At 40.4% G+C, this 25,300-nt stretch overlaps 1 long non-coding RNA gene across 1 annotated transcript in view; it reads left to right on the plus strand.

The window, feature by feature from the left end:
* Positions 1-25,300, plus strand: part of LOC146003752 (uncharacterized) — a 434,112-nt gene that overhangs the window by 117,896 nt on the left and 290,916 nt on the right. The window lies entirely within an intron of this gene.

Raw genomic sequence — 25,300 nt, forward strand, 5'->3', positions numbered from 1 at the left:
GTCGACATGTTCGAAGAACGTGAACGAACAGCGGCAGAAGGATTGGTAAATTTAGCGACCCCTGAGTTAAATCCTCCACTTCCAGACGATGATATATCAATGATTGAAATAGACAAAAAGAAAGGTAAACGGACTCTGGACGAGGTGAGTACTGAGAACAATGTTCAGGACAAAGTGTTCCGCCCCTCACAACCTGAAAGACGCCAACCAACTTTATGGTATTCGTCAGAGATACCAGGACCCTATGTCGTCCTTTTGGACGGAATCAACCAAAATATTTGCAAACTGTCTGGAGGCAGCATTGGCAATAAGTTTCGAAAGGCTGAAATTCCCATCAGCTTAGTAGAACAATGTGGACGGAATCGGGTGCGGGTTACGTTAAAAACAGCTGACCATGCAAACAATCTCATCCGAAATACTACCTTCTTAGACTCACTAGGTGTCAGAGATAAAATCCCACAAAGTCTAATTGAAAGGGAGGGCTTGGTCTATGGAATTGACTTTGACGTCTCCGAACAGGACATTTTAGATGGTATTGATTCTCCATTTCGTGTCATATGTGCCAAACGATTGAAAAAAAAAATCTGGAAAGGAGATGGCTCCTCCACCTTAGTCGACACTAAATTGATTTGTTTGACCTTTCATGGAAAATTTTTACCGGAAAAAGTGCTTATTAATAGTGAACTATTCACGGTCAAACCGCGTGTGCGGGCTGTCCTTCAGTGCAAAGCTTGCTTCCGTTATAGTCATTCGCACGTACAGTGCAGATCAAAACCCCTGTGTCCAACTTGTGGACAGGAAAGTCATGGGGACGGCTGTACCAACGCTCCTTTGTGTATAAATTGCAAGGGCCCACATGGGGCACTTGACCGCACCTGTGCCATTTGGCAAAGGGAACAACACATCCAAACTAGAATGGCGGAGGAGAATATTTCTTATCATGAGGCTAAAGATAAAATTGCTGGAACCAATACCCCTCCCTTCACGAGGGACGATATCCTCAATCCTCAGTTCAACAAACGGGACTTCCCCACGCTGACTCATCGTAATTCTATACTGGCAAACCAGCTTGGTGTTTCCCATAGTGTTTGGGATAATCCATTCCGTCCATTAAGTTCCTGTAATCAACCAGAAACTTTGCAATCCGCTCCAGGAAATCGTGCCAATCGCAGACCTGTGGAACCGGTCTGTACTCCAAACAACCATCCCCATAGGCCCGCTCCCAAAACAACCTCGGCACGCCGGGAACGTTTATCTCACCGACGACAGAAAACAAAAATTTCTCAACCACGGGGTGATTACTCTTGTATTTCCTCATACAGTAGCCCGTCCGCGGCTAGTTCATCGACCCTCACTGACCCAGAGGAAGAGAAATCCCAACCTATAGGAAACAACGCCTACCCGATAAATAACACTCCTTCCCATTCTAAGAAGTTCCATCGTCAATCATCTGTGCACCCGAACAAGAAGAATAATCACCCGCAATCGCACCTTCCTGACCGCCCTACCGAACATAGTGAGGTGTACCAGGCTCTTTTAGAAATGATTCCCAGCATGTGGGAAACGGTTAGACACATCCGGGACAACGCTCATCGCATTCGCCTCATCCAACACATTCAATCTTTGACAGACAAACTTTTGACGTTACTCGAAGACAACGCTTAAGGTAATATCGGAAATGGGTACCATCTTACAATGGAATGTAAATAGCTTCTCCGCACGGAAACTCGAATTATTAGATCTAATTGCAGAACACCACCCGCTTATTCTTTGCTTGCAGGAGGTTAAGGGAACGCAGCACGAGAAATATAGACTTGCTCATTATCACAGGTACGGCAACCCTACGCATCAGCGTGGTACGGTTATCTATGTGCATGAAACCCTTTCCCATACCGAAATACTAATTCCACATACCCTTTCCCTCGTACAGACCTTCCAATTAGAGCTCGTGGCTCTCAGAGTCAACATTAATGACCAATATATAGTTATAATTTCCTTATACATTCCTTCCTCCAACAACTCACAGAGAATCAGTTTTCACGAGTTACAAGAGATCATAACCCTTGCTCCGGGCCCCTACCTCATCCTCGGAGATTTTAATGGCCATCACCCCTCTTGGGGACATCCGTACGCAGACCGTTTGGGAAAAAATGTAGATGCATGGATCACACACAACCGGTTTATACTTTTAAACGATGGCAGCCCTACTCATTACCCATTAAATAGCAACCGCCCCTCTTGCATTGACCTCACAATAACTTCCTCCCGATTGTACAATAGGTTTCATTGGGTAAAGGAACAAGATCTCCGTGGCAGTGATCATTCCCCCATTTTAATTATAGCCCGTAGATCGTTTTCCACATACTTGTTGCGTGAAAATAGGGAGTCGGTCCCGGTGAAACGTTGGACCAAAGCTTCCATTAAATGGGACGCTTTTACAACACAATTTAAAAGCAATTATGATCAAACAACTCCCCACACTGATGGAAAAATAACATATCAACGTTTCCTCAGTATGATTACCATTGCAATAGACAATAGTGCCCATCGAAGCCAATATCGTAGCCCAATTAAATTTCCATCCCTTCGTTGGTGGACCCGAGACTGTGATTTAATAAAAAGCCAAAAAAAAAATCAATTAAAACGATACGAACGAAACCCCTCGCCGGGGAAGAAAATCGAACTTAGGCGACTGCAAGCCAAGGCGAAGAAAATATATTTAAACGCGAAAAGAGAAGCGTGGCAATCATTTTGTAATTCCCTAGATTGCACAGATAGCCTCAGCTCCATATGGAATAAATTTCATTCTATTAGGAACCCGGCCCACCCACAACGGAAAAATCTCGATAGAAAGTGGGAAACAGAATTCATGAACATACTCACGCCACCCTCTGTATGCGCACGAGCGGATAAATTCTTTGCACAGAATTTCGATTTCACTGCCGATTTCCCGGCAGTTACTGTTACTGAAATACAACAAATCTTAGAAATCGTGCCGAACACTTCCCCGGGATATGACGGTCTCACCTATGACATGTTAAAACATCTGCCACAGCAAGGTATACAATTACTTGCTCACATATTCAATACCGTCTATCGCACAGGACGAATCCCTATCGAGTGGCGTCACCACATAGTTCTCCCCATATTAAAACCTCAAAAACCTCCTGCGGAGGCAAAGTCATACCGACCAATAGTATTAATACCAGTAGTTGCCAAACTTTTCGAACGAACATTTCAACATCGCATTAATTGGGCGTTGGAAAAGAATAAATTCTTTTCGCCAACACAAATGGGTTTCCGCATGCAACATGGAAGCCAAGATGCCATAGCTACCCTAACAGTTGAAATCCAAAATAGCCAGATTACTCATGATTATTGCTTTGGCCTCTTCACTGACATAGAACATGCTTATGATGCAGTTCACATCCCGATCTTATATAAAATGATGGTACAACTAAACATACACCCCATAGTAGGGACCATCATCTGGAATTTATATCACGAACGGAATTTACAATTCTGGTTTGAAGATAGGTTGGAAGGCCCCCGTATAGCTCGCACGGGAATCCCTCAGGGTTCGCCCCTTAGCCCCCTACTCTTTAATATATATACCCACCAAATACATCACCTAAATATGCACGGCTTTAAATTGTTACAATATGCCGACGATTTGTGCTGCTATAAATGCACCCCTGACGCCACGCAAGGATTACTCGCTCTAAAGAAAACAGTTTCAATTCTTACAGATCACTTAGATACCTTAGGACTCACTATTTCTATTCCGAAATCCAAAATCATAATTTTTAACTCGAGAAAAATGAGCAGTTACCCTAACAATATCACAGAAATACAGCACATTCCAGTAGTCGACAATGTCAAATACTTGGGTGTATATTTTGATAGGAAACTGAATTGGACAAGGCACATACAGTATCTCAAGGAAAAGGGTCTAAAAATTGTTAATTTACTCCGCTGTATTTCCACGACCAAGTGGGAGGACACCCCCATACAATGCTATTATTTTATAAAAATTGTTTTCGAGCATTATTTGATTATGCAGCACCAGCTTATGGTGGAGCCAATCCAAAACTTCTTACGTCTATCGACGTATTACAACGACGAGCCTTACGTACCTGTCTAGGACTCATGCCGTCTAGTCCCAATGTTAGTGTATATTTAGAAAGCAATGAATCTTCTTTATCACATAGACGTATCAAAATCACTGTGCAATATTTGTTTAAATCGTGGGCGCGACACGCTCATCCGTTTAATAAAATATTTGCGATTCAACGACAATGGTTTGGCCTCCCGACCCCCCCTCCCCCCACTAAACGTTTTTTTTTCTTAGAATGTTATAATATTGACCCTGACGCTTACCAACAAACTTTTACCCATCCGGACCCGCTTGTATATCAACTGAATATTCCCACAGAACCCCGAGTAGAGATACACTATGCAGATCATGGCCGACATGAAAATTATAGAGACTTGTGGCCCACATCAACCTTTATTTATACTGACGGATCGAAATCTGCAGACGGTGTGGGATGTGCTTTTTACGTACCATCTCATAACATCACCCGACAATTTTCCCTCCCATCCGATATGTCGATATTCTCGGCGGAATGTTATGCTATCTATAAAGCATTACAATTCGCCCTGCAGTTCCGAATCGATCATTCGCTAATTCTTACGGACGCATTGAGCGTACTTCAAACGTTAGCACGAACAGGTCGGGCAGCATATAAATTAACGGTATTTCCCTATCTTATTTTCCGAATCATGTTAGAACTTCAACAGCAGGGTCTGTCAGCGACCTTCACATATATTCGTGCCCATAGTGACCTCAATAAATATCAAGATCGCGTTGATGTAATGGCTAAACAAGCAAGAACGAAAGAAACTGCTACCCCGATGCGCCTGCCGTACACTGACCTCCTCCCACGGGTAAAAATCAAAGTAGAACAACAATGGAACGATTGGTGTACCCAGCAACTCCTCAATACCAATACATATAGATGGCATGCACAAGTCGGCAATAAACGCCCTTGGTTTCAACACATTAACCTACCCCGTGCAGTTTTAGTGTTTACCATGCGAATGCGTACAGGTCACGTCGTTATACATCCCAGTTCATATATCGTGCCTGCAACTTCCTGTCCGTGTGGAGAACCTATTCAATCAATCACACATTTGTTCTTACAATGCCCAATTCGACAACAACATCGCAATACTCTATACAAACAGTTACAACGTGTGGGTATTCCATTTCCGATGTCCCTTTCGACTCTACTCTACGAGCCGCGGTCTGATGTCATGTGGATATTGTACAGCTTTGCACGAAAAAACAACATTGTAACATAAACAAACAGACATTTGGAATGTAAACAAACTTTCTCATAACAAACCAAATAGCACCCCTGGCAAGAAATCGCTCATAGGCGGTGTGTGCCACACAAAGAAGAAAGAAGAAAAGTCTGTGAATATCTTCATGAGCAGGTGGAGGGAATGTAGTGAGTTCGCGATAGGAAGTGATAGGATCAAGACCTGTAGTTCAAGCGGTCCTGAGTAACTACCACCGTCTACCTGTTCGAGCTGTCTTTGTATCCTTTTCCTGTACGGGAAATTATTTGTGAACTAGTGAAAGTGTTGTGAAGTGATCTAGTGATTGCGTACCGAATTATTTACGGGACCGTGAAATAGGCCCGTTATACCATGGCCGGGAATCATACTCCGGACCCCCAATCCGACATGGACGCTGAGAAAGGTTCTAATAAACGTTCTCGCGACGAAGTGGACGATGTTCACCCCGATAAAATCTCCAGAAGTGATACAAATAACGTGTCCCCCCAGATTCCACCTACCTATTGGTATGGCACGGATATGCCGGGTCCCTACATAGTCCTATTTGACGGTATAGACACTAACGAGAAATTTCTTGCCGCTGGAAGTGTTGGTAACTACCTCCGTAAGAAAGCAGTCCGAGTACAGTTAGTGGAACAATGCGGTCGTAATCGCGTCCGGGTGACTTTCCCCACCGCTAAAGCTGCTAATGAGTTTCTCGCGCGTAGTGCAATGCATCGTGATATGGGAGTCAAAACGAGAATTCCCTTATCGTTAATTCAACGGGAAGGACTCATATTTGGAATCGCTCATGACGTGTCAGAACAGGACGTACTCGATGGTTTCGAGAGTCCTATCCCGGCCCTTTCGGCCAAACGCATGAACAAAAAACTGTGGAAAGAGGATGGATCTTTCCAGTTAGTTCCCACTAAACTATTTTGCATCACATTTCGCGGTAATAGTTTGCCGGAGAAAGTTCTCATAAACAGTGAAATATTCGAGGTTCGACCACGTATACGATCAGTCCAACAATGCTCCAAATGTTTCCGATACGGCCATTTACATTTAGTTTGTAAATCAAAATCCAAGTGTGCTAAGTGTGGATTGGACTCCCACCCAGAGGACTGTGACAGTACTTTGAGTTGCATCAATTGCAAGCTACCACATTCAGCCTTAGACCGTACCTGTGCGAGCTGGCGGTTGGAATCAGCTGTCCAAACCAGCATGGCTGAAAACAATTTATCATATCGGGAGGCGAAACTCAAGTTGCAAGGCATATTCCTCCCCACTCCCACTCGCGATGATGTTTATCGACCCCGAGTGACAAAAGCGGCATTCCCTGACTTGCAGACCTCCCGCACAAAACCTTTCTTTCCTAATCACACATGGCACTCCTCAAACAGGACATATGCCAATATGTTTTCCCCGTTACGTAATCAATCTGACAGAGACTTTCCTGAAAATAAGGATTCTCAAACATCATTGGATTCGTATCGCTTTAAGGTGCCATCCTTTAAGACTACTTCTCAACCACGAAACACTAAGAAATCCAAAATCCGCCCTTCTCCGAGGAAAGAACCACATCGCCGTCCGCGATGGGAAGACGATGACGTCGCAATAGAGTCCGTGGCTAGTTCATCGACCCTTACTGACCCAGAGGAAGCGACGTCCCAACCCATCGGCAACAACGCCTACCCGATAAATAACACTCCTTCCCATTCTAAGAATTTCCATCGCCAATCATCTGTGCACCCGAACAAGAGGCATAATAATCCCCAAACGCACATTACTGACCGACCTACCGAACACAGTGAGGTGTACCAGGCTCTTTTAGACATGATTCCCAGCATGTGGGAAACCGTTAGACACATACGGGACAACGCTCATCGAATTCGTCTCATACAACACATTCAATTTTTGACTGACAAACTTTTGACGTTACTCGAAGATACCGCTTAAGGTAATATCGGAAATGGGTACCATCTTACAATGGAATGTAAATAGCTTCTCCGCACGAAAACTCGAACTATTAGATCTAATTGCAGAACACCACCCGCTTATTCTTTGCTTGCAGGAGGTTAAAGGAACAAAGCACGAGAAGTATAGACTTGCTCATTATCACTTGTACGGCAACCCTACGCATCAGCGTGGTAATGTCATCTATGTGCATGAAACCCTTTCCCATACCGAAATACCAATTCCACATACCCTTTCCCTCGTTCAGACCTTCCTACTAGAGATAGTGGCTATCAGAGTTAACATTAATGACCAACCTATAGTTATCATTTCCTTATACATCCCCTCCTCAAACAACTCACAAAGAATCCGTTTTCCCGAGTTACAAGAGATCATAACCCTTGCTCCGGGCCCCTACATCATCCTTGGAGATTTTAATGGCCATCACCCCTCTTGGGGACATCCGTACGCGGACCGTTTAGGAAAAAATGTAGATGCATGGATCACACACAACCGGTTTATACTTCTAAACGATGGCAGCCCTACTCATTATCCATTAAATAGCAACCGCCCCTCCTGTATTGACCTCACAATTACTTCCTCCCGATTGTACAATAGTTTTCACTGGGTAAAGGAACAAGATCTCCGTGGCAGTGATCATTCCCCCATCTTACTTATAGCCCGTAGATCGTTTTCCACATACTTGTTGCGTGACAATAGGGAGTCGGTCCCAGTGACACGTTGGACCAAAGCTTCCATTAAATGGGACGCTTTTACAAAACAATTTAAAAGCATTTATGATCAAACAACTCCCCACACTGATGGAAAAATAACATATCAACGTTTCCTCAGTATGATTACCATTGCAATAGACAATAGTGCCCATCGAAGCCAATATCGTAGCCCAGTTAAATTCCCTTCCCTCAGTTGGTGGACCCGAGACTGTGCATTAATAAAATGTCAAAAAAAATTCAATTAAAACGATACGAACGAAACCCCTCGCCGGGAAAGAAAATCGAACTTCGGCGACTGCAAGCAAAGGCAAAGAAAATATATTTAAACGCGAAACGAGAAGCGTGGCATTCATTTTGCAATTCCCTCGATTGCACAGATAGTCTCAGCTCTATATGGCATAAATTTCATTCTATACGGAACCCGGCCCACCCACAACGGAAAAATCTCGATAGACGGTGGGAAGCAGAATTCATGAACATCCTCACGCCACCTTCTGTATGCGCTCGAGAGGCTAAATCCTTAGCACAGAATTTTGATTTCACTGCCGATTTCCCGGCAGTTACTGCCACCGAAATACAACAAATTTTAGAAATCGTGCCGAACACTTCCCCGGGATATGACGGTCTCACCTATGACATGCTCAAACATCTGCCACAGCAAGGTATACAATTACTTGCTCACATATTCAATACCGTCTATCGCACAGGACGAATCCCTATCAAGTGGCGTCACCACATAGTTCTCCCCATATTAAAACCTAACAAACCTCCCGCGGAGGCAAAGTCATATCGACCCATAGTATTAATACCGGTAGTTGCCAAACTTTTCGAACGAACCTTGCAACATCGTATTAATTGGGCGTTGGAAAAGAATAAATTCTTTTCGACAACACAAATGGGTTTCCGCATGCAACATGGAAGCCAAGATGCCATAGCTACCCTAACGGTTGAAATCCAAAATAGCCAGATTACTCATGATTATTGCTTTGGCCTCTTCACTGACATAGAACATGCTTATGATGCAGTTCACATTCCGATCTTATATAACATGATGGTACAACTAAACATACACCCCATAGTAAGGACCATCATCTGGAATTTATATCACGAACGAAATTTACAATTCTGGTTTGAAGATAGATTGGAAGGCCCCCGTATAGCTCGCATGGGAATCCCTCAGGGTTCGCCCCTTAGCCCCCTACTTTTTAATATCTATACCCACCAAATACATCACCTCAATATGCACGGCTTTAAATTGTTACAATATGCCGACGATTTGTGTTGCTATAAATGCACCCCTGACGCCACGCAAGGCTTACTCGCTCTAAAGAAAATAGTTCCAATTCTTACAGATCACTTAGATACCTTAGGACTCACTATTTCCATTCCGAAATCCAAAATCATCATTTTTAACTCGAGAAAAATGAGCAGTTACCCTAACAATATCACAGAAATACAGCACATTCCAGTAGTCGACAATGTCAAATACCTGGGTGTATACTTTGATAGGAAACTGAATTGGACAAGGCATTTACAATATCTCAAGGAAAAGGGTCTAAAAATTGTTAATTTACTCCGCTGTATTTCCACGACCAGGTGGGGAGGACACCCCCATACAATGCTATTATTTTATAAAAATTGTTTTCGTGCATTATTTGATTATGCCGCACCAGCTTATGGTGGAGCCAATTCAAAACTTCTTACGTCTATTGACGTATTACAACGACGAGCCTTACGTACATGTCTCGGACTCATGCCGTCTAGTCCCAATGTTAGTGTATATTTAGAAAGCAATGAATCTTCTTTGTCCCACAGACGCATCAAACTCACTGTGCAATATTTGTTTAAACGAGGGGGGAATATATGTATTTTTCTGATTTCATGCAGTTCGTGAATTTACGGAATGAGGACTTTGCCAGGCAGCTACATACCCTACCAGGGCGCGAAATCATTGAAGATTGATTTTTTTTTGGGGGGGGGAAGAAGATTGTGGTCTACACAGACATACACAAACTATACATATATATTATGTATGTGCATGAAACTTTTCAAATTTTCTACCAAGCAACTGACAAGAAAGAGCCTATATGATTAATATTTATAATGTTATTAAATATAAAAGTAAATTACTAAACATGTAAAAATACATTAGTATTTAATACATATAAGGGAATTTATTTGATATTTTTTATGTATCAGATATTTATAACTGCCCTTCTCGATTGCGCCGTGAATAAGTTTTCGCCTTGCAATCAAGGAGTCCCGGGTTCGATACCTGGTGGAGGCACATAGTGGTTCGGATCCCACTTTAAACTATCGTTTGATTGACTTGTTATTGATTTTTAGTTTTGGTTATTATGTATAGGTTTTCTACCTGCCTGTGGGTGATCGCGGTGATAGGGTTGAAGTAAAACATTATCTCTTATGCCTTTAGAATCGGTTTGGATGGAAGGGGGAAGGGTGCGTGGTATCGCATTAACACAAGGTTAGTCGAGCAACTGTGCAGAATAAGGTTGACTAACAATGGCAGTGAGCCTAAAGTATCCAAAGTAAACATATATTGCTTAAATACAGGGTGCTCGGAAATTCCCCTTACAAACTCCTAGGGCTAGTAGAGGGGACTGAGTAGACAATATTTGGAATAGGAACCCAGGTCCGGAAACGTACCGTTTCTGTGCTACAACCATGACAATGTAGACAATGACGTCTACAAATTGTTGCGTTCCACTGTCGACACAGGTGTTGATTAATGAATAGTAAGTTTCTTTTTTGTTCCCTTGGCATTGTTACCAAATAAATTTGTTTGTATTATGGACTGAGTCACACGTCATTCACTTCCGTACCTTACGTAACACCTCATTTGACATGGTTGTAATAAATGATTACACTTTAGGTCATCAGGTGATCTTCTGACGTCATATACTGCCTACCCGGTTGCATACCAACACAGGCACATCCGACACATTGTCATGGTTGTAGCACGGAAACGGTACGTTTCCGGACATGGGTTCGTATTCCAAATATTGTCTACTCAGTCCCCTCTACTAGCCCTAGGAGTTTGTAAGGGGAATTTCCGAGCACCCTGTATGTCTGCATTATACAGTGACTCAACTACAGGGGGGACAGGGGCTAATGCGAGCAATTACCCCTTCGATTTCAAATTTTATTCAAATAAAAATTCATTTTGTAAAATTTTATTGCTTGTTTCGCTCGCATTATCTGCTATTCTTTTTTTAATCAAGTTCAGAGGGGCGGCGGGAGCCAGCTATTGGGCACGAATGATCTAAAAAAAAGTTGTAAAAGAGAGAATGCCATGGCGTCCAGGGAAATTAATTGCGCACTAATAAATCAATATTGTTTTCAATTGCACAAATTGGATCTAAAAATTTTTGAGGTATCTATGTGCATTTTTCCGGACCTTCTCATCGGACTAAAATGTATGATATAAAGTAATCCCCTCACATTAGCCTTCTAATACTAATAGTAACTAATGTATTCAACAATGTGCTCATTTCTGTTTTGGCGGTTGAACTGGACCTCTAGATTTCCAGTGTTAACCCAGCATCACAAGTTCAATTGGAATCTAGTAGACGGAAATATGGAGGACTCCAGCTTTGAAAGACGGGTAATAGGGCGGTGCTGGGACTTCATTCACTGAAAATTCGTCACTCAATGAAAGTCGATCGGAAAGACTGAATTCCGAAAAGGATTTCAATTTTAATAATAGTGGACATTATTAATAATAATTTCAACAATAGCATTTCTTTTCGATATATTTCATGAAACAAGACCTTTTTATATTAATAATAGATCGTCAGTGCTGGAGTTGTGGGTGTGGAGAAGGAGTGCAGAGGGGTGCTTTTCCCCCAGTTATGTACATTTCCATTAACCATCCCCTCCTGCTAGGATAATTTGCATAAGCATCCCCCACTTCTTCATTGTCTCCATGCTGATCTACACAAAGACCCTCCTCGACCAAGAGGCCTCCCCGATGGCGCAGTGGTAGCGTCGTCGCCTTGTAATCAACGGGTCCCGGTTTCGATACCCGGTGGAGGCACAAGTGGTTCGGATCCCACTTTAAACTGTAGGTCCAGTCCCGATTAGCCTTACTGTGCATAAAGTGGACTTAAAACACCAAATCAATCCAATCCTCCTCGACCAAGCATACCAGCTATAGGAGTATCCACTTCGAGCACTGTAGATCATAAAATAAAAACACACTGGAAAGAAGGAAATGTCCACAGAATTTCAATATGGAAGAAAAATGAACTTCACAAAATGCCCCCAAATAATGGTAACATTTAACCCATACGCTGTGAACCCTTAGGGCAAAGGGATAATTCGACTCCACATCAAACTGAGTTTTGGGACCACTTTGAAGTAACATGGAACAGGTGTAAACTATTTTAGAGTTTTTTCCAGCTCTTATTTGAATATAAAAAGGCTTAGAGCCATCTTGAAAATATTTGATGTGAAGTTACATTTAAATACCACACATAAAATTAAAATTAGTGATAAAAGTTCATGATTTATCAAATTTAATTCTTTATATTGTGCAGCAACAAAGCAACGACTGGTTGAGTAACTGGATCTTTCTATACTGGATTAATGCAAGAAATAATAAGTTATGTCAGCGTTTCGTTAAAAAACGCAACAAAAGTTTTTTAGTGCCTAAAAACCTATTTTGCTTGTTAGAACCTATTTTAGGTTCCACTGTTACCTGTGCAATACAAAGTGGTCTGATCTGTGTGGTCTTGCTCACTTTCGCGTCACTTCCATGCTTTGTGGCATTCACGCCTTGCAAACGAACATTTCAGCATTGAAGTTTGCACCACTCACTATATTTTTGTTGTAAGATTTTCAGAATATAAGATGATCCTCACAGACAAAATTGCGGAGTTTTACTGTGGATAACATGAAAACAGATTGGTGCCTAAACTATACGGCGATGAGTGGAATTTGATAGCAAATTTCCAATGTTGAGTTCTGCCATCGCCGTAGGGTTAGGCAACACACATAACGTTATGCAAGATAGTGCATATTTCAGGATATATGTGTCCCATTTTCATTGCCGGTGACTATACCTAATCAGCAGTATTCAGAAATTTTGAACTATTTTAAGTTTTTTTTAACCTACTTCAGGATTTTTCGAGTCTAACTTAAGATTTTTAGGACCTATTTCAGGATTTTTAGAACCTATTTTAGGGTTTTTCGAACCTATTTTAGGATTTTTCGAGCCTAACTTAAGATTTTTAGGACCTATTTCAGGATTTTTAGCATCTAAAAATCCGAGGTCTAGTTATGAGATATGGGATTTTTCCTATAGATGTCCACCTGCGAGCAAGGAAGTTAATTCTGCATTTCGGAGGGGACACATATGTTAAGTTAGCCGGGCCCCTCTGGCCGAACCAGAACGCCCCTGCTTATTATCGAAGATGTCGTATCATATGTTACTGGAAACCAGATTTCTGTCTTGTAAATTAAATTATTTGATAAGCGACACTTCCTGTTGAATTTCTAAGCTATATAAAATTTCAGAAGCAGAGAGAGAGAAAGAATATTGCGGGGCTGGTTCTACACCTCGCCACACCCTGCATTGCCGGGCGGCCACTACGCCACTGTCTCTAATTATCATGATCAATTGAGCTTTCGTGGCTCCCTTCAGTAGCTGTTATGTCAATCTTCGCAGGTTTCAGATTCAAATCTTCTGTGGAAAAATAGCGACGCATTGGCTTCGAGGAGGAGGGGGGGATAACCTTGAGTTAGGACTCACTCACTGTCGTAATGTTCCCAAGTTTACGACCGCAACCATTACCCCGATGCCCAAACTGCTCGCGGATCTGATTCAGGTTTGGCCCGCTTTTGAAGGTCCTACAGGCATTTTCTTCCCCCAACTCTCGTGTTTACAATCCCGCCAGAGCCAGTTTCTCTGTGACGCAGGCCCGTAGCCAGAATTTTTAGTAGGGGGGCGAAGTCAATCCTAGAGGGGGCAAATTTTTAATATATTGTGTTGCATTGGAAGATGCCCCTCCCCCTCCTCCAAAAGTGATAAGTAACAGGAAAGGGATGATATCTTGAAACTCCAACGAACAAAAAAAGTTCGAGCAACATCAAATAACAATATTTCGATAATGACATTTTCGGACTACCAAAGAATACAAAGATAAAGTTTAACATATATAGGCTAATCGGGACTGTATCTACGTTATATTTACAGGTCAATAATGTTAATAGACGATTAATATGTACCAACAGCTTTGAGCTTCTCTGCAGAACTGATTAAGGAAGACGTTTATAAATCGTGCTTCATAATGTTTTCCTCTAGTTTCCAGTATGCAAGATTTTTACGCACAAAGGAATCTAACGAGAATCCAAGAACACCATTGTGTTGTGTTAGGCAAGAAAAATAGAATTAATTAAATAATAATGGTTACATATTATCTACACTTTGATGAATTGTGTAAACATTTACATTTTTTTTAGGCCTACTTGCTAAAACATTAAAATGGGTCCCTTACTCCACCATGGATTCTATTTGCTTCAAATGAAAGACTCTTGCATCACTTCAGACAATCTTTGCCTACGTTAACCATTTTGCAAAATATTGTGTTGACACCTTACAAACAAATAGGAATCCCTTGATTGATCAGCGACTTCTTGGATTACACTGTCATCATTAATATTTCATGTTTTATCAAGTTTTATCGAGGGAAATGCTGTATCCTCTTTACATTTTGAAAAATACCTTCCTTAATGACTATGGTACGAAACCGAAAGATATAAGGGGCCACCTTCGCTTTACCCCATTTCCGCGGCACGAAGTCTCTGAGCAGCTTATCGTCACCACTTTTTGAGCAGAAGAGTACAAACCCCAAATATCAGGGATTTTTATTCTGATACTAATTTTTACCAGTCACACAAAGGCTTAAGATATATGAATAAAATTAGGAGAATCCACTACATAGCAGAAGAGTTGACATAATTATTTGTCAAAAAATTAGGTTGTGCCTGAGGTAGGTTTAACAGACAACTTCTGCTACAGACACAATTTATTATTATAAATATAAGAAAATAAATAGAATGTAATTTGAGAGATTTTCAATCGTATTTATTTCACTGCAGCTTTTTTCTACTTGTCATTTTCTTGAACCTATATTCATAAGGTGCCGCATGATAACATTGACAACTTTCACAGTGTGTGCAGGACATCAAGGCAAGCAACTTTTCTCAGTCACTATTTGCGCCTCTAATTCATCTTTCGATGTTACAAGCAATCAAAATAGGCATCTTCTGCCCTTATGGATGCAATCCCATTGTAAGCTTCGTAGTTGCAAATGTCATTTATTTTTACTGCCGATTAAAATTCTGAGAGCAATATATAACATGCTATTGAAACGATATCATGCAAACAGTCAGGGTTAAAACTTAACTTTTCCTTTATAAAATGGATATCATAACACACACCTATGTTGCTTACCATATTTGATGCGTTTGCATAGAGAAATGATTCATAAGATTTGAAATTGATATTTACACTCCATAAGATGCTTAGTGCAATCCTATGGAACTACAAATTTTATCGCTTTCTAACCGAAATAATAATTGTGAAACACTATCACATTTTCATCGTGTTTGATATTTGAGCCAGTAAGCTGTCCTACATCTTTCACTAGCCGACCTACATGGTAGGATGGTTACATAACACACTGCGAAGCCAGGGGTTCCAGGTTCGAGCCTGGGCATGAGTCCTCTTTGTGAGCAGAGGCGAAACCACAATTTTTTATCTGGAGAGGGGGTCAAGTACCAGGACAAACGTGCCAATAATAATAATAGTAATATAGTGGTGGTAATGGTAGTAATAATAGTAGCATTACAAGACGTTATTATCGTCGTAAATCATGAAAAAGGGGATAGAAGTCGGTGCTAAAGCATTTGTGTTTGAACAAATTATTTGAAATATTTTTCCAACACGTTCAATTTCATATTAGCTAATAATGGAAAACAAGCACACAAACCGTATTTTTCAAGGACAGAATAATGACGAACATTATTATTTTGTACATATGACAAGTATAACTTTCATGTATACAACATATATTTTAAACATATGTAACATAGAGCGACATAAAATAGCAAAACACATATGCAACATGTTAACGCTAAATTGTGTACATATTCAAAGTTTCTTTAATATATATATATATATATATATATATATATATATATATATAATTTAAATACATTACATGGTCAATTCATCCGCCAAATTGTCTCTCAAATGTGAACGCTCCATTTCCTCAAAAGAATTGTTCATGCATTTAAGCAGCAACAGTCTGAAGTATTTATATATCTGGCATTACCTCTCTCTCGGGTAATTTAGAATGCATTACAGAAATAATCATATTGGGATCGAAGCGAGCAGGAAAATCTTTAGTATCAAATGTTTGCAAACTGAAAACAATATTTATTTAATAGGGCGCAACAAATTTCACGGGGAACATGGCATTCTCTTTAACATTTTTTTTTATTTAGATCGTTTTGGCCCCCAGGGCTGACTCCCGCCGCCCCCTAGCTATAGCTCTGAACGTGGGACTATAAGAATATCAGATATTGATCTTGCGAGCGAAGCGAGCAAGAAAATTTTACGAAATGTACTTTCATTTGTAAAAGAAATTGAAATCGAGGGAGCAATTGCCCCTCTTTGTCCCCTGCAAGTGCCCTAAGCCGTCTGGAGGAAAATAGCAAGAAACACTTGAAAACTAATTCCAACTTGAGTAACCATTTTGTTCTACTATTCTTAGATTCTGCTAGTCATGTTTCTTTACTTCAATGTTTGCCCCCTCCCAGATTGGACTTCCGTTCAAGTTTGGGGGGGGGGGGACAATGCCCCTACCCCCTGTGGTTGCAGCACAGTTTGTGATTGTCTCTTCATCAATTTCACGTCACTCCCTCTCTCTATCACATGAATCGCTATTACCAAAAGGTAGACTTGGGAAACAAAAAATTATGCTGTTCAAACTTCTTAGCAACACATCCAAGAAAAACATCCAAATACATTAGGCACTTTTAATACAAGACTACTCAAAATATCACAACTGTTCTACATACTGAAAATTGATAAATCATTTCCCGAAGTTTGAATCTGGAAGAGATTTTATTCCCCAAATCCTGATGCGACATTATACGGAATCCCACACACCTTCATAAATCACAAAATCAATAAATGTCTTTGTTATGTTGCTAGAGTAATACAGGATCAAATTGTAAAGATTAGTGAGAATTCCAGGTAGATATGTATTCTGTACTTTTTACAGGGGGGGCAGTTGCCCCTCTGCCCCCTATAGCTACAGGCCTGCTGTGACGTCACCTACGTAGGTGAAACTTCTTCCGAGGGTCGCCATTTCAGCAACGAAAACATGTTGATTTGAAGAAGGGGGGCGTATGTCAGGCTCACACAAAGCATTTGTGGGGGGGGGGGGGGGGCAGATTCGAAAGTGTTGAATGCTCAATTGATTGAATTAGGTTATTTACGTCGTTTTCTGCCACTTTGGCTAATCACAGCGATGAGGATGAGTGATGATATGATGAAATTCATATGAGAACATTCACAATGAACATCCATGCCCAGGCCGGGCATCGAAATACACGTAGAACGAAACAATTTAATAATGATTGACTACTATAAATGTGGAGCTGAAAAAAAGGAAGGGGTGGGCTGACATCTGATTGGTGTCGTTCTGTCCGAGTCACTAAATAGCTATCCAGGTTCTTTACTCTGGTGGTGAGAAATTGTAATTTCAATAATATTACATCCTTTGTAATGTGATAACTAGGGCTAGGATTTTGATGCAAATGCATATTTTTTTTGGTAAGGCAGAAACATTGCATAAGTAGATAGGAACGTATTTTACACGTAAGTGAATAAATGGGAACGCCTTTGTTTGGGCATTTTTTTGCAATTCTTTGAACCTTTTTGAAGTAAATGTAATTTTTTAGACTTTTTAAACCGTTTGTCATTTTTCGGCCATTTTTTAAGTCATTTTATGAATTTTCTACATTTTGGTGAAAGAAGGGACATTTTACATGCAAATGTAACCCTTTGAAGGAGAGAGGTTCCCGACTCTCGTCTCATTGTCTTCAGCGCAGTTCTGAATGACTGTGTTTGAAGAAAAAAAGAAATTCTGTGCATAATTGTTGACACAAGGTGTTGTATAACAATTCAGCTCAAACAATGTGATTTCCCCTATATCAGTAAATATATTGTCGCCAGACGGATTATTGTAAAAAAAAACAAAGGGTACAAAGTTTTGTGTTCTGTATCGGATATTTTGTCAGGGAGCAATTTGCACTCTATGGAATTGAAAGTGACTTAACAGGAAGTGATATTGTTCATTTCAAGTAAGCTACTCTTGTGTAGGTGGAAGTCGAGAAAAAAATTTCCGTGTACAAGGCTCTCTTGTCCAAAAACCGACAATCATTCGTTGTGTACTGCAACTCAGTACTTAAAGTGTAAAAGATGACAAAAAGTGAACTTTCTTACTTGTACAGTGGGATCCATGAGTATTACCGTGCAAATTATCCATCACCATGTTCGTACACTTTATTTGACCCAGTAAGAGCTTTAAGAATTAGAAGAAAACACAAAACAAGCTGTTGACAACTTCTGCACCATCATGCATAAAAATCCATCGCTTAAAAACGCATCGCATGTAAGAGAAAAGTTAATGAAAATAGTCATGGACAATTTGCACGGTAATACTCAAGGATCCCACTGTACTACCATCATACGCAATGAGCATGTGCTAGATACTGTAACGTTGATTTGTAATTTGAATTTCTCTTGGTTGTTTTAAAAATCTTTCAGAATTTTTAGGTCATTTTTCTAAGTTTATAGGGCATTTTCTTGCATGTATTAGGTCATAAATGCATTTACAATGTACTTAAACCTGAGTTGAAGAAATAAAGATGAATAAAAAATAATAGAAAAATTGGTATTCTAGGCAATATTATATAATATGGGCAGGCCCGTACCCAGGGGAGGGGCCAGGGGGGGCATGCCCCTCCTCGAACTATGAAATATTTAAATGTGAACTTACAATAAGCTACGAAAATAACATCGACGATTTTTCAAATTTGTAAAATTCCAATTTTCTTCTTGCAAAAATGAATGTGTTTGTTGTGTAGAGAGGCAGACATCAGAAGTTTGCAGTCTGCAATATTGTGTATTTTTAGTTCTATTTTACAATCATTGATGCAAGGGGGGATTCTCTTCGAGATTCAGACTTCGGGAAATGATTTCGCAATTTTCAATATCTAGAACAGTTGTGGCATTTTGAGTAGTGTTGTATTAAAGTTCCCTAATGTGTTCGGATATTTTTCTTTGATGTGTTGGTATGAACTTCGAACTGCTTAAATTTTTGATTCCCAAGTCTACCTTTTGGTAATATTGATTCATATCATATGAATCATATGGTAGAGAGAGGGAGTGGATATTTAATTTTTGTTACTTAGCTTTGCTTTTGTGCAACTTCTAGCTAATCGCAAAAATGAGTGATGACATGAAATTGATAAAGAGACACTCACAAACAGTGCCACAAGTACAGGGGTGAAGGGGGCATTGTCCATCCCCCCTCCCCGACCTTGGATTGAGTTCATTCTAGGGGAAGCAAACATTGAGGAAGAAAGAAAAACAAGGACAAATGGATACTCAAGATGGAATTAGTTTTCACGTGTTCCATGCATTTATCTTTCAGACGGCCGAGGGCACTTGCAGGAGGGCACAGAGTGGAAATTGCCCCCTGGATTTCAAATATAATAAAAATAAGAATACATTTCGTAAAATTTTCTTGATCGCTTCGCTCGCAATATCTTCGCACTTATAGTACAAATTCAGAGCCATACCATGGGGCGGCGGGAGTCGGCCTTGGGAGCCAAATGATCTATGTGGGGGAAAAAATGTTAAAGAGAATGCCATGGAGCCCCGTAAAATTATTTGCACCCTTTTAATTAAATGTCTCTCTATGAAACTTCATATGAAATATTAATGATGCCACTGTAATCCAAGAAGTAACTGATCAATCAAGGGATTCCAATTTGTTTGTTGGGTGTCAAACACATTTATTTCAACAATAAAATAACAAAATTCACACAACATTTTGCAAAATGATTAACGTAACCAGGAGGCAAACATTGTCTGTTGTGATGCAAGAGTCTCTGCCCTTTGAAGGAAATAGAAACCGTGGTGGACTAAGGGACCCATGTTTTAGCAAGTAGAAAAAAAATATTACAAAGTTTTACATAATTTATCATCAAAGTGTAGATAATATGTAACCATTATTATTTAATTAATTCGATTTTTCTTGCATAACACAACACAATGGTGTTGTTGGTTTCTCGTTAGATTCCTTTGTGAGTAAAAATCTTACATACTGGAAACTAGTGGGAAACATTATGAAGCACGATTTATAAAGGACTCCGTTAATCAGCTCTGCAGAGAGGCCCAAAGCTGGTGTTTTTCTGGCTTTGATTCTCGGGATGGGTTATCTAAGGTTGGTACTTTTCCGGCCTTGTGCCTCCAAGGTTCACCCACCCTTATATCAATGGGTACCCGAGAGTAAATCAACGTGGTAAAGGCTGCCGGAGCGTAGTGATCAGATCACCTCCAAAATGGTCGAGATCGAGAATGTGTGGGCCCCACCCTTGCATATGCCATCATGGCACGGTCATAGGAGCCGACTCCATGGGGCTTGGGGGGCTCGAGCCCCCCCCCCAATGTTAATGATATGGGAGAAGAGACCCTCAAATAATTTTGCTTAAGAGAATCTAATGTATTATTTTGCTTCTCTTGTAAAGTTTACTCTGAATTGTGCAACATGAACTTAACTTAAAATACACATTTGAAATGTTCTAGACCATCAAATTTGGGGGCTGAGACCGCTAAACCATCAACTTTTGGGGGGGGGGGGCTATGAGCGGAGACAGCAAAACACGTGACTTATTACTATATACTAAGTATATAATTATGAGTATTGATAATATTTTTACTAAAAAGAGTTTCAAAATAACGAGGTGATATGACAATTATACCAGTATGTTGTTTAGTTAAATCGGAACAATTTGAGGTCGTAAACACGACTTTCAGGCAATATTGATATGTACGATATTTAGTTATCCTCGAAATCTCTTCCTCTAGTCCAAAGAATAGGGGGAAAATAATTCTAAAGTCTTTGAGTTTATTTAACACTGGCTTGCAGTAAAGTACGCAAGGAAAGCTTATGAAAAGTCTGTATTGCGAAAGCGGGAAGGGCTATGATCAAAGGCATTATTGCTAAAGCACGGCGTGCTATGTGTTTATTTATTATTGCAAAATTAAATTAAAAAAGTAAAATATTGTAGCAAGAACAAAAAAGTAAAACTATTTGCCTGCGATTTGTGTTAGCATTTATGTAAATAATTAAATAAAACTGTTAAATATTGTAAATATTCGCTATTTTTATGGGTACGTCAACACTAAGGTTCTTTGCACCCGTCACATGTCCTTTCTTTACAAATCTGTTGCGGACATTAAAACACACCCATGCCCTCGCCGGGACTCGAATCCGACACCTCAGGATCAAAGCGAGTTGAGCCGACCACCCAACACGCTCGGCTACCGAGGCCGGCATAAAACTGTTATGTTGGCCTCTTAATGTAAATACATAGCCTACTTTTAAATAAAAATGTTAATTGTTATCTAAAAAACAAATGAGCAGACACACGTTTTTCATGTTACATTTCATTTGCATGAGGAATATAATAGCTGCTTAAATCTGCTATACGAAGACGTAATTTTTATTTTTAAAAAAGGGAGGGAGTGAGTCATTCATTCATTTATTTCAGTGATCAGAGCCACCCCAATAATTTTGACAAGTCGGCGCCCCTGGGCACGGTGTTATATGCACGGGAAAATTTACATTACCTTTACCTATGGAACTCACCAGAATACATGTTGCTAAATTCCACTGAGTCTATTTTTGCGTTCACAAGTAAATTTTAAAAAATTGCAACGCATTAATCACTTCTAGGCTATTCAGAAAGCACTTCATCAACATTATTTACTGATGTAGATGTAGATTCAGTACCACTTGAGAGTTCACAAGGGGATACGAAATCAATACCGGGAAGAACGTTCGCAATAACGACGACCCAATGCGACGAGGAAAGGAATTTTCACAATTCTGGCAATAGTCACCGCGTGACTTTTTTTGGGGGACGGGGAGCGGGAATGCAAAATTGAATTTTGCGGTGGCGGTAGCTTACATGGTTTAGACATATCGAAAGTTCTCAAACGACACTGTAAAGATTCGTGATAAACCTCCAATACCGCTCTCCAAATTTTCCATTATATAATCAAAGCTCAAGAATGGGTTTAAACTCGGTACACTCAGTACACTCCACTGATGTTCACTCCACGTGAACACATCACAGGAAGGCAAGTTCTTCGAGCCGATGTGACGATGACGTCACAGAATTTTCAGACCGCGAGGGTTGACAAAATCCCATTCATTCTCTTAGCAAAAGGGGATGAGGCCTTGCTCGAAAAAGGTTTTATATCCCTGCAAAAGGGGACCTTCAGGCAGTGGGCAGAGAACACAACGTAACTTGACTGCGGGACAGAAGGGATGCCTTCTTGCGAGGCATAGAGGACCAGTCGTCCTTGAGCGAGGGAAGGTTTGGGGAGAGACGAATCCATTGACCATAGTTTGATGTCGTGCGTAAACGATTTCTTTAAAAACAACCCGCAAACTCCGTGCTGTGACTTCCTGCGTGATGTAGGCTTTGTCTTGGTTGGGACCAGAGGCGCAAACACGAATTTTTGTCTGGGGGGGGGGAGGCAAGTACCAGGATAATCGTACCAATAATAATAATAATAATGTTAATAAAATAATGTTAATAATAATGTTGCTAATAATGTTATTGTAACATTATTATTATTATTGATTTACTTTATTTTACTTCTCTTCTTGTGCCGATCACCACTACTAATTAGCAGTCTTAAAAATATTCCCGAATCAAACGATAGTATTATATATATTGTAATATTGGGCAATGTTTGTTAGAAGTTTTAATTTAAATTTTAGATTAACTGAATACTTAAGAAGAAATGATGCCTCTCGCTCGAGCGCGTTCGTCTCCCGAGTTTTTCCCATTTACTTCTGAAAGAAGTAATCAATTCCACTTCTGCGTAACTATTGGACTTACGACCTTCAAATTTTTATGGGACACTTTTCAAAGGTTTATTTCATAATCTACTCATTCAAATTTTCATTCTCACAAATGGTTTGATATTTGGTTTTATTTACATTAAATTTGGCAATGTTCATTCCAAATGCCATAAACAGGCGAAGTCAAAATCGACCCTTTACACGGGACGGGTTCTTTCCCGGCGGTTGGAGTTTTCCCCCCTCATTTCGGCAGGACCGCGAAGGAAGGGAGGGGTGCTGCTAATGGCCCGCCTGCTTTTGACCACAGAATGCTTGAACCTCCTTTCAGTGTGTTTTACGAAGCAACGGGAGTTTGTGTTATTTGTAACAAGTGCCAAACCTTCGTTGGAAGAGTAAACCTTCAAGAAATGGAAGATCGAAGAGAGAAAAGGCGCAGAACACCATATTCAAAGGTTCCAAAGAATAAATCTCGGCAGGGTGCTCTTCTTCGGAATTAATGGAAAAACCACCATTCATCTCTTTTCATTTAGATCGTTCGGCGCCCAAGGCAGACTCTCGCCACCCCCAGCTACGGTTCGGAACTTGATAATACTAAGAAAATCAGGTACTGCTAGCGAAGCGAGGAAGAAAATTTTACGAAAAGTATTTTTATTTACATAAAATTTCACAATATTTTTTATTAGCTTTATTTTTGCTTCAACTTTTGTTCACTTTTTGGCTAATTTGCGAAGACGGGGATGAGTGATTATATGATGAAATTGATGAATGGACACTCACAAACATCCATGCCCAGGCCGGGAACCCGAGACCCCTGGCGTTGGAGCGCAATGTGCTAACCACTCCGCCACGGGAGCCGGCTGAGTTCACAATGAAAATTGTTTGCATGTCCGGGTAAAAACAAATATTTAATTTCGATTTTGTGGTTCGATTGAATTGGTTTATTTTATTTGCTTTTCTGCCACTTTTAGCTAATCGTGAAGATGAGGATGATTGATGTTCTGATGAACCGACACTCACAAAGAACAACCATGCAAAGCCCTGGCTTCGAACCTTGCATCCCTGGCATTGTTGCGCACAGTGCTAACCACAGCGTCATGTAGGTCGGCGATTTGGTGTATTAAAAATAAACAGAGAATCCTTGTGTATTAAATCATTCTTAAGCGAAGTGATAGCAAGGGACACCAGATCACCAAAAATAAAAAAAAATAAAGACAAAATGAAATAAAAATAAAGAATACTGCTTCGGTAGTCTACTCGGTAGGGCGTCTGACTGCCACGTGGGAGACACAGTTTCGATTCTGGAGGTGGGCCTTGTCCCCTCATAAAGCGGCTCTGAGGCTCACCTAGCCTCTAATCAATGTGTATCTGGGGGCAACCCTTGGGATAAAGGCGGCCGGATCGTGGTGCTGATCACATGACCGAAACCGAGAATGTGTGGGGCCCTACCTCACATCCCCTAAATGTGTGTTATGGCACGGTGCTATATGCACGGGGAACTTTGCTTTACCTTACCTGTGAAAGTAATGACGTCCTATACAGAAATTTATCCACGTACCCCTAACGACTACAAAATTTCTCAACTCTCACCAAAAGTTTTTCACTGAAGTCAAATTTATGATTATTTCGGCTCTAAATTTACCCTTACACTTCTGTAAAATTCTAGGTTGACCCCTGGTCATATAAAATCAGTATCGTTCGGCTTGCAATTGCAAAACAGTGATAGACTTTTTGCTAGCTTCCTAGTAATACAAACTTTCTAGTAGAACCATATCAAATTCTTACTTATTATACTTGGAAAATATTTCTACTTAGTAACAACTTTTCTCCCGAAAATTTTGGCCAGGGTATGAGGTCGGAGGCCACTCACCATCGTGAGCAAATTGGGGAGCTACGAACGATTAGTGTAATCAGGTCGTGGAAACCTATAACAACAACTGAGGGTTCGTCGTGCTAATCACACGTCATCCCGTAACTGGTAGCATGACACAGGCGGAACCACGATTTTTTTAAATTTTTGTCTGGGGGCGGGGCAAGTACCATAATAAACGTACCAATAATAAT

The sequence above is a fragment of the Lepisma saccharinum genome, chromosome 20, assembly GCF_977018435.1.
Source record: "Lepisma saccharinum chromosome 20, izLepSacc3.1, whole genome shotgun sequence".
NCBI classification, from domain to species: Eukaryota; Metazoa; Arthropoda; class Insecta; order Zygentoma; family Lepismatidae; genus Lepisma; species Lepisma saccharinum.